General features: G+C 44.9%; 1 pseudogene; it reads left to right on the forward strand.

Annotated features, from left to right (window-relative positions):
• The first annotated feature begins 8,502 nt into the window (after window positions 1-8,502).
• LOC132369671 (GTPase HRas-like) lies at window positions 8,503-9,361 on the forward strand (annotated as a pseudogene).
• The last annotated feature ends 1,338 nt before the right edge of the window (window positions 9,362-10,699 follow it).

Genomic DNA, 10,699 nt, shown 5'->3' on the forward strand with positions numbered 1-10,699 from the left:
TTTCGAGGGCCTAGGGCATACCAAGGGCTGCCAAACACAGCTAAAGGAGGCGAAATAAGAGAAGCAGAACTTGCTCCCGAGAAACTCGTACATACACGGAACCCAAAGCATGCCTCTTCGTGGAGTCCGAAGGCCTCCCCAGCTCAGATTCTGGGCCCTGGAACACAGTGCTAACCGCTGCCTTCAAGGAGAGGTAGGCAAGGAATGTTTTCCAGTCTCGCCTGCCTCTCAGGGCCTGTTCAGCTTGAGTGGAAAATATCCACAGCCTGCCCGAACGTCCTGCCGAGCAGCGAGGTGTACTGGAGTGTAGCAAACGCTTCCAAGTTGTCTGAGGGGAAAGAGGCCATTGCTGTGGTGTGAACGGCCTTCTCTGCCACTCTTTCGGAGCACAGTGCTCTCTGGGCAGGCAGGATAGTTCCTAGAGCAGAAGCATTTGAACAGACGTCTGCCCTGGTATACTTCCTACATCCGCACATCGAGTGCATCTCTCCTACGCTCCAGGCACCAACACGGTGCACAGAACTCCTCCTGATGGCGAGACAGAAGACGCAACATTTCTTCTAGGGGGCTCGTGAGGGGCGAGGCCTCTTGAGGAGTTGGACCCTCGAATGCCGCTGAAACCACTGAGGTTGATTGCCACGTTATGTTAGCGACACACTGAGAGCATTTCAGGTTCATGGAACCCCGTGCAGTGCGCCACGGGAGAAGAAAACGCAGATGCTGCCTTGACAGGGTTAGATTGAATTGCCTCTGTCCCCCCTCCGAAAACTAACTTTCCCAGAGCCAGCACAGCTTCACGTCCCGAGGAACGTTTCTGCTGTCTGCTAGGATACATGAAAGGAAACCTGGGGACGCTGGGAGACTCTGAGCTGTACGCGGCTTGCCAAAGCTTCTAGACCCTTCAGGGGTCAGTGTGGCCCTTCTGGAGAGTGACACAGCATGTTTCCTAATGGAAACCTAGTGTTACATTTCGGGGACTTTCTGCACAACCTTCCTCAGCCGCCTAGCTGGATGTCCTTGCCCAGAAGCGGCAGTTGCCAAGGAGTTCTTTCCCAGGAGCTCGTGAGACAGCATACCATGCAGAACCGCAGAGAAGGAGACCAGCCTTTCTCCGGGTTTTCAGAGGTTCGCTTTTCTGCCTCTGAGCCTTTGAACACAGAGATCCAGTCAGCTCCCAATGATACTTTAGAACTGTAGTATTGACGGTCTCTCTGCCATCAGCCCCCTGCTCAGCTCCCGTCTCCTAGGTGCATTCAGTGAAGTAGCATCCACTCTGCAGCCTCCCGCACCATGTTGTTTAGGAACGGCACATTTCCTCTTCGTAAAGAAATCTTTTCTTGCAGCCTGCCTGGCCCGAGCTCCTATTCCTTTTCCGAAGGCCGAGTTCGGCATAGCCCTGCAAGGACCCCTTCCCTCAAGGCCGGATCCCATGTCCTCCTGGGCACTTTATCGTGATTTTTCTGTGTGTGCTCTCTAATAGCCAGATGCAGATTCCAGGAAAATGACATATAAATGAATTTAAATAATCTAATATTTTTAGAATTTACTTTGGCCATACTCCTGGTCTCATTCTACTTTCTGTAGCAGATGGCTTTAAAGAGCATAAGCTATGTATATATTAAATATAATATACATATACCAATTTTAAATATTATATTGGTGTATAAATGTAATATATTACTGTTTATATGAATGTATAACAATTATGTATTTTATTAACATGTATTTTTGCATAGCATATATTGTACACAAACTATATGACTAATGCAATGTATTTATATGTTTAATATGTTCACAGTATTAATATGATATATCATGTAATATTGATTATAAAACAATTATATCATAATATAGAAATATATAAGTATATTATATACTATAATTATATAATATATAAAAATATATTATATATATTATTATTTTTATCTGATATAATACATTATATTTAATGTATTTAATGTATTCTATATAACACAATATAACACAATACATAATGTATTATTATAAGACAAGTATAGTATATAATATAAAGTATAGTATATATAGTTTACAAGTATATAGTATATAAGTATAGTATATAATATAATTTTATTACTTATATAAAAGTATATATATTTTAATTATACATTACACATACAAGTATGTATAACTATTTATAATTTTATTTACGTAAGAGTCTGTTCATAACAGTTGATGTAAAAACATGCAATATTTTAAATCAAATGGGCCATAATCTCACTACCTACACATAACTAGTTTTAAAATCTTGAACCCTGTCTAAATCATGCTTACATATCTCTCAACCTGTTTTTCTACACATGCACATGTACACACATTTATACACAATATATATGTATACTACCAGTTTTCAGTTCAATGTATATAAATATATTATACATATGATTATATTCCTGTGTATATATACAAATATAAATCAAAGGTATATGTATAGGTATGTATTTCACATATTTATATAAATATATCATATAAATAATGTATGTGTATGTAATTACATGATTATATACATACATACACAGAAATATACTTATTTAAACAAAAGAGACCTAAATAAACATAGTTCTCGAAGAATAAAACTAGTTATGTCTGGCTTCCCTGGTGGTGCAGTGGTTGAGAATCCGCCTGCCAATGCAGGGGACATGGGGTCGAGCCCTGGTCTGGGAAGATCCCACATGCCGTGGAGCAACTGGGCCTGTGCGCCACAACTACTGAGCCTGCGCTCTACAGCCCGTGAGCCACAACTCCGGATGCCTGCGTGCCTAGAGCCCATGCTCCGCAACAAGAGAAGCCACTGCAATGAGAAGCCCACGCACCACAAGAAGAGTAGCCCCCGCTCGCCGCAACTAGAGAAAGCACGCACGCAGCAAGGAAGACCTAACGCAGCCAAAAATAAATTAAATAAATAAATTAAAAAAAATCTTATTAAAAACTTATTAAAGAGTCTGCAAGATGGCATCTTAGGTTTCTGAGGAGGAAATTAGAATACACAAAGGGGGAAATAACTGTATAATTACATAATGTAGATTTTATATTTAAATTTATGGGAAAACAATAATTAGGTGGCTTTTGGTTTTAAATGGAAATAGCCACTTGTTGGGAAATAATTACTCTAATTTCAATTTATTTTACTTTGGATCATTCTGTGATGAAAGCAGTTATCAAAATGTCTCCAGAATGGAAGGAGTGCCAAGTCAGAGGTATATAACATGTTTTAGTTCTCTCTGAACAATTTCTCTTTAATGGCTGTTTTTCTTTCTTTCTTAAAAGGAAATTATTAAGGTACTTTCTGCCATCTTAAAACTAAGTTTTTAGTCAAATGAAATGGCTTTTCTGTTTTTGAAAATGTTGTGTGATGCTTTAATTTAGGTTCCCAGAAATGCAGATTGAAAACCTTCTATTAAATTAAAATATCTTAATTTCCAATTAAGATCAAACCCTCCTAAATTACCTGTAACTTAAATGGTATATTTATCATTTCTCTGCCAGTACCAGTGGATAACTTCTCCATCGGTGAAGCAACAATCCAAAACTGCTAGACAGAAAAAGAGAACTATAATTTTGGGAAGTGGTCAAAAAGGAAAAGTTACTATTAGAATTGGTAACTCGTTTTTTTTAATGCTACTAGAACTTATACCCCTTATGTTTTCACGTGTGCTAAAATTAAAACAGCCAATATTAACCACATGCATATTAGGAGGCTATAATTATTTTGATACTTATGAGAATTTATAGAATATAGATATAATAAATGAATTTAAAGAGATGTTAATATTAAGGAACATTATTGTTTGGATTTCATATAAACTTCGTTATTTTGAAAATATTTCCTGGTTGATGATTACTTCTAATACTTTGCAATTGAAATTTGAGGTGCATTTTGATGATAATTTTAGTAGTGGCGCTTTTGAGGAATGATTTTTTTTTTAGTGCAGAATTATCTTTTGTGCTATAAGAAACAAAATTTCTTCCCAGTTCCAACCTTCCCATTGTTCCCTGCTTCTTTTCTTGGAAATTCTTACCTAAAATTTTGAATGAGGTAATATCTTGTTTCTCTCAATGATAAAAAAACTTGAAATATGTATTACTTCTACAGACAAGTTTATTGACCTAGATTGAACATTTTAGAAAAACATTTTCTAAATGTTTACTGTAATGTATATTTAATTTTCCCATTGATAGTTAACCCTAGATTTTACAACTAAGCCTATAATTTTGCTACCAAATGTAATAAAAAGCTTTTAAAACCAGTTAACAACCAATGGTATAAGTTTCACATTCTCCTGAATATATAAATTTGCTATAATTCACTTCTACTGATAACGTTTGTATTATTTTTAAGAGACCTTAACTTTTATTTTCTGGAACATATTATCGTTAGTCACTAATAGTCTTTTTTTTTTGGTGATAAAAATGAATAGCAGGAGCAGCGTTTGTTAAACCAAATCTAATATGAAACTGACTCTTTCTTGTGAGTAAATTTGAATTTTGAAACAGTAAAACAATAAGGTTTAATATAAAGCAAAATAAATTTTTTATGTTTATTATCTGCCAATTTCCCAGAAAAAGTTTTTTGGTGACTTTAGTTATATACCAGATACATTAAAATCACCAATGGACAACACATCTTTTATTCGGGTACCCTCTGAAAGTTTTAAAAATTTGTTGACAATATCACTGAACTGACCACTTTAAAATGGTTAAAATGATACATTTTCTGTTGTGTGTATTTTACCACAATTTTAAAAAAATGTGTTGTTTGAAGATTTTTAGGTTTTATCAAGGTATTGTATTAGCATAACAATGAAAAATTTAAGAGACCACCTCTAATCTCATTATCCTATCAAGCAATATTTACGTTTTTATTTTCTCTTCCTGTTGTCTATAAACATAATTCCACATAGCTTCAATATAATTTGCCTTTCTTATCTTTTCATACTAAATTTAAATTTTATGATTCATAGTTATACTTTTTAACATTGTATTCACAAGGTTTCATTGAGTTGGTCAATTTTTTAAATTGGTGAAAAATTGGAAATAACCTAAAATAAAGTATTGTAAACATCTTCATAAATACAGCCTTTTTTTTTCTACTTAAAGATGTATGTTTTTGATTCTCCATTAATCAACTTGCTTGGACAATAGCATATTAAATAGAAGTTGTTAAGAGTGTTTATGAAGTCAAAAAAAAGCTTATGATTTGTCTGCCAATTGTTATTTGAAGACTGATATTTTAATAATCAAAAAGTACATTCAGAGAAGTTAAGATTTGTGATATCACACTAATTACATATTATTATTAAAAATTTGTATCATATGTAAAGCATTCTTAAAATAGCTTAGTTGACTTTTGCTATAATATTAGAAATGGAAATATATATAAATAAAACATGTATATGTAAAACATATTAGGAATTCTATAATATTAGTACCTGGTGGTATATAATAGGGCATCATGGAATGAGAATAAAATAATTAAAATATATATATTTTTTAGCATGTTTAAACAAAGTGGAAATGTAACTGAAGTATGCAAGCTCATTGAGCTATTTTAAGAGTAATTTTATTTCTTGGGCTTTTTTTCGTATTTGCCTCGTTTATTTGGAGACATAGAGGTAAGCCAAATCAATGACTGGGTATATAGTTAGATCCAGGTGAGTACAGGGGTGAAATAATGGTGTGAATTGTGTCACATTTATATTGTAATTGTGTATGCTTAAAAAAAGATGTGAACTTTTATTAGAAATTTCTTTTATCTCCTAACAAGAAAAGTGTAATTAAAAATTTTTTAATTACAAATATATTTACATTAGTTTCTGAAAGCAAAGGAAGGGTATACGCATACAAACCACATGCATACAAACATTTCTTTTGAGGGTAATTAAGTTAAAAAACAAAATAAAAAAGCACAGAATGAACTCAGCTCCTATATATTTTTAAGAGGCATGTAAATCACACAGGATCATGTGGTGATTATCAGTAAGCTACACTCTAAGAAATATTTGTCCTATATTACCACATACACTCTATTTTACACTGTATCCTAATGCTGCTAAAATATAGTAGAAAGCAGCAGCATAGCACATGGAGATCAGCTCGGTGCTTTGCGATGACCTAGAGGGGTGGGATAGGGAGGGTGGGACGGAGGCTCTTGTGCACTGTTGTGCACTCTTGGTGGGCATGTAAATTGGTGCAGCCAGTACGGAAAACAGTATGGAGATTCTTCCAAAAATTAAAAACAGAACTACCATATGATCCAGCAATTCCACAGCTGGGTATTTACATGAAGAAAAGGAAAACACTAATTCAAAAAGATATATGTACCCTTATGTTCATTGCAGCATTATTTGCAAGAACCAAGATATGGAAGCAACCTAAGTTGCTTCATCGATAGATGAATGGATAAAGAAGATGTGTCATACAAACACACACACACACATATACACACAGATACACAGATACACACACACACACACACACACACACACACACATATATATAATGGAATATTATTCAGCCATTTTTAAAACAAGGAAATCTTGCCATTTGCCACGACATGGATGGACCTTGAAGGCATTATGCTAAGTGAAGTACGTTAGAGGAAACCAATACTGTACGATCTCACTTATATGTGGACTCTTAAAAAATAAAGGAAAACATCTTGCTCATAAGTACAAAGAACAGATTAGTGGTTGCCAGGGGCCAGGGGTTGGGGTTTGCGTAAAAATGGGTGAAGTGGGCAAAAAGGTAAACCTTCCTGTTATAAAAGCAGTCATGGGAACGTCACATACAGCATGGTGACTCCAGTTAATAATAAAGAAGGGTTTGAATCTCAACTTTCACACTCAGTACCTCGGGACTGACCTGGGATAGGTGAGTGCCTTCTCCACACCTCAGATTCCTTCTCTGTGAACAGGAGCATAATCTGCTCGGGGTGTTAGCACAATCAGAAAGCACCAGAAAGCGCTTGGTACCTATCAGGCCCTCGCAGTGTGCAGTGGGGCTGAGTGGGGAGGATCACGGCTCCGAATCCACAGCCTTCCTTCCCGACCCTGGGAAGGGACCACAGCCCCCCAGCTTCACCTGCAGCCCCGCAGGGCCACCCCAGGAAGTGCTCAGTAAACGGAGGAGCACAGAGCCTGGAGCCTGGGTTCACTTTTCTCTCAGAACAAATGAAACTTGGCTGTAACAGGAACATTTTCCAGTTCTCTCTGTTTCTTTTTATTATTAATTAGCTTCAATCACTTCAGCTTTCCAAGCCAGTCCAGGAGTTGGCCTCTAGATGTGCTCAGGGGCTGCAGCGGCGGGGCCAGGTGAGGTGACTACTGTCCTCTCCAGGCACTCGGGCGCGTGGGGGCGCAGGTGAGCCGTGGGCAGAGTTGCTCTGCTCTGCCTGCCCAGGCCAGCCCCTCCGCTGCATGTCCCTGGCCCTGTCTTCCAGGACCCCACAAGTATGCTTTTTGACCCCGAGTGGAGGGCCGCCTGTGGCGATGGCCCAAGGTGGGGTATCCCACCCTCCAGAGCCCCATGGACCCCTCCAAAGAGCACGGCACCCTATGGCCATCAGACACACCAGGCGAACCTGGGCTTTAGAAAGCCACTGCCCACTCTCCCTGCAAGGGACCCCCTACTTTAAGCATCACAAAACGGGGACACCCCAGCTAGGAGACTTGTTCCCAGGCCCTTTTCCTTTCTCACCTGTCCCCTTGTTCCCACACCTCCTTTGAGTCTTTTCCTGTGATCAGCTTCTGCTTCCTGGAGCTCTGGCCCCCGCCTGCCCACCTCCTCACCTGCCTTATGTTCTCCAAAGTTCTTCTGGCATTGGGGCCTGTGGGTTTCCCTTTATTTTCCCTTTATGTGGATCTTTCCCTTGGAGCAGAGCCCGATCCTGCCAGGGCAGGGTTTCTTTCTGTCTGCCTGTCACCCTGTGCCTGGAGCAGCACCTGGCATGCAGTAGGCGCTCAGTGAATACTTGTCAGATGCACCAGCATGCCAGGTGGGGGGTGGCTGGCGCCAGTTGTCGGCTGCCACTGGCCAGTCCCGGCACGCTGCTGTGCCCTCCACTGTGGCAGGGCCTGTTCTCGTGGGGGCACTGGTAACCTCAGCCCACGGCAGCTCCAGTTCAGGCCTTCTGCCTAAGCAGCTTCTAAGTCAGGTGCTTGCTTGGGAGATGTTCTCAGCTGTCCGTCCTGCCTTTGCAGGGCCGGCTCCCTGCTTCTCCCACACAGTCATTAAGTGCAGCTGGAGGTCGGACCCCCCTCCCACCTCTGGGCTGGAGGTGTCACAGGTGAGCGTCTGGTCCACCCTTCTGGCTGGGGCCCCTGTTACCTGGGTGTCTGGGCACAGAGGCAGGCCGGGCCTGGGCAGGCTGGCCCAGGGAGCTCAGTGGGCGTGCCCTGCGTGGTCTGGCCGTGCTGTGTGAGGCTTCCTTGGCGGGTGGGACAGGAGACCACTTCAGTGCCTTGTGCTGTGGTCCCTTGAGGACTGATGACGGAGTATAAGCTCGTGGTGGGTGCCAGAGGCGCGGGGAAGAGTGCCCTGACCATCCAGCTCATCCAGAACCACTTTGTGGATGAGTACCATCCCACCATAGAGGTGAGCCGGCCCGGCTTCCGTCCACAGTCCCGCTCCTGACACGGGCTTGTCTCCCACCCGCTCTGCAGGAGGGGTCTCCTTGTCATTGGTCCTGGGGGGCACGAGAGGAGCGAGGGAGGGTCCCATCCATGGAGGGCCGGCTGTCTCTAAGCAGTGTCCTCCCCAGGACTCCCACCGGAAGCAAGTGGTCATCGATGGGGAGATGTGCCTGCCAGGCATCCTGGACACAGTGGGCCGGGAGGAGTAGAGCAACATGCGGACCCAGCACATGCGCACCCAGGAGGGCTTCCTCTGTTTGCCATCAACCACGCCAAGTCCTTCAAGGGCCAAATCCTTCGAGGACATCCACTAGTACAGGTGAGCTGCCCGGCAACACTCGGGGGCCTCCCATCCGCTCTCTGCGTGTCCTGGGTGCAGCCGAGCCCGCAGCCCACCGGCCGGCTCACGCCTTCCCCCTTGCAGGGAGCAGATCGAGTGGGTGAAGGAATCGGACGACATGCCCAGGGTGCTGGTGGGGAACAAGTGAGACCTGGCCACGTGTACTGTGGAGTGTCGGCAGACCCAGGACCTGGCCCGCAGCTATGGCATCCCCTACGTGGAGACTTCAGCCAAGAAGTGCCAGGTGAGCAGGAGCTACACCCTGCCCCGCCCAGGAGCAGCTCCCACTGCCCCCTCTCCCTTGACGCAGGGCAGCCTCTCTGGCTCTGGCTACAGCTCCAGGACCCTCTGGGACCCTCTGGGACCCCCGTGACCAGCAGCCTCTTGTGCTAAGTCTTCCCTGACGTCAGGGCAGTGAGGCAGGCCAGGGTCCGAGTCTGGGCTCACACAGCTCCCGGGGGATGTGGAGGTTCCCGGAGAGAGCTGCCCTGACCAGGCTGGACCGGTGACCCTGGGGCCCCGGGGCCTGTACCCCCAGAGCAGCAAGTGGTCCCAATCGGCCCAACCCCCCAGGAGGTCATGGGGGAGTTGCTGAGGTCAGGCCCCCCACAGAGTGGGCCTGGAGCTCAAGACAAGCAGGTCCCGGCTCCCCATTCGTGGGCCGGGGTGGGGAAGGGGTTGGGGTTCCAGGTGAGGCCAAGGCTGTGGCCCCCCAGTGAGCCGGCCCCATCTTCCCAGGGTGTTGAGGATGCCTTCTCCAAGCTGGTGCGCAAGAGCCGGCAGCACAAGGCGAGCAAGCTGAGCCGGCCCGCCCGCCTGAGGGGGCGGCCTGGGCTGCCTGAGCTGCAGGTGCCTTCTCTCCTGACTGAGGCACAGGCGACAGGCATGGAAGAGGCACAAGCAGGGAAGATGCAGGGAAGGAAGTGCCGCTGCCGGAGCCCGGCCAGCCCAGGTAGGTGGACAGGGGGACCATAAGTCTGCCGGGACGCTCTGCACAGACTGTCGTGAACTGATGTCACTGGCCCCCCAGCTATCGCTCTCTTCAGCCCCATACTGGTCCACTGGGCACATGCTGGTCACTGTAAATTACTTGATGGGCTTGACCCTGGTGTTTGGCTGAGTCCGGGAGGCTGTTGTGCATGTGGCCCCCCAGGAGGCATGTGGGAACCTCAGCTTCGTCCAGCTGGCGGCCCCTCTGCCTCTGGGGGCCCCGGGGGCGTCCTGCAGAGACCTCTGGGTGCTGCAAGAACGGGCCAGTCTAGCACTTAACACACGAAACTTTATTCACCTTCAACCAGCAAAGGGGGAAACTGAGACAAAGGCTGTCCCTTCCCCTGGGAGGGAGGCTTTCATAGGGAAGGGCTCAGGGGCAGGGAGCTCATTTGGACTCCAGGTGGGGTCGTATCTCCTGAGTTTTGGGGACCCTGAAAGGCAGTAACTGACTTTGGCAAAGGCAAGGGTGCAGCCTGTTGGGCCCAGCCCGCCCAGAAGCGCCCCCTGTTGTGCCTCGCGGGGGCCCAGGTGGCTGTGTGGGCTCTGGTATCGGGCCAGGCCTGCCTCCTTATGTGTATGGGGGTGCGGTCGGCCCACCTGCCCCTGCCACCCCTCAGTGGAGGTGGCCTGTGGCTCCCAGAGCCACCTCAGGTCACTGAAGTGTCTTTGTGGGGAACGTCCAGGCCCCAGCTGGCCACATGCGGCTCCGAGAGGGCCC

Source organism: Balaenoptera ricei, chromosome 8 (assembly GCF_028023285.1).
Source record: "Balaenoptera ricei isolate mBalRic1 chromosome 8, mBalRic1.hap2, whole genome shotgun sequence".
Taxonomy (NCBI): Eukaryota; Metazoa; Chordata; class Mammalia; order Artiodactyla; family Balaenopteridae; genus Balaenoptera; species Balaenoptera ricei.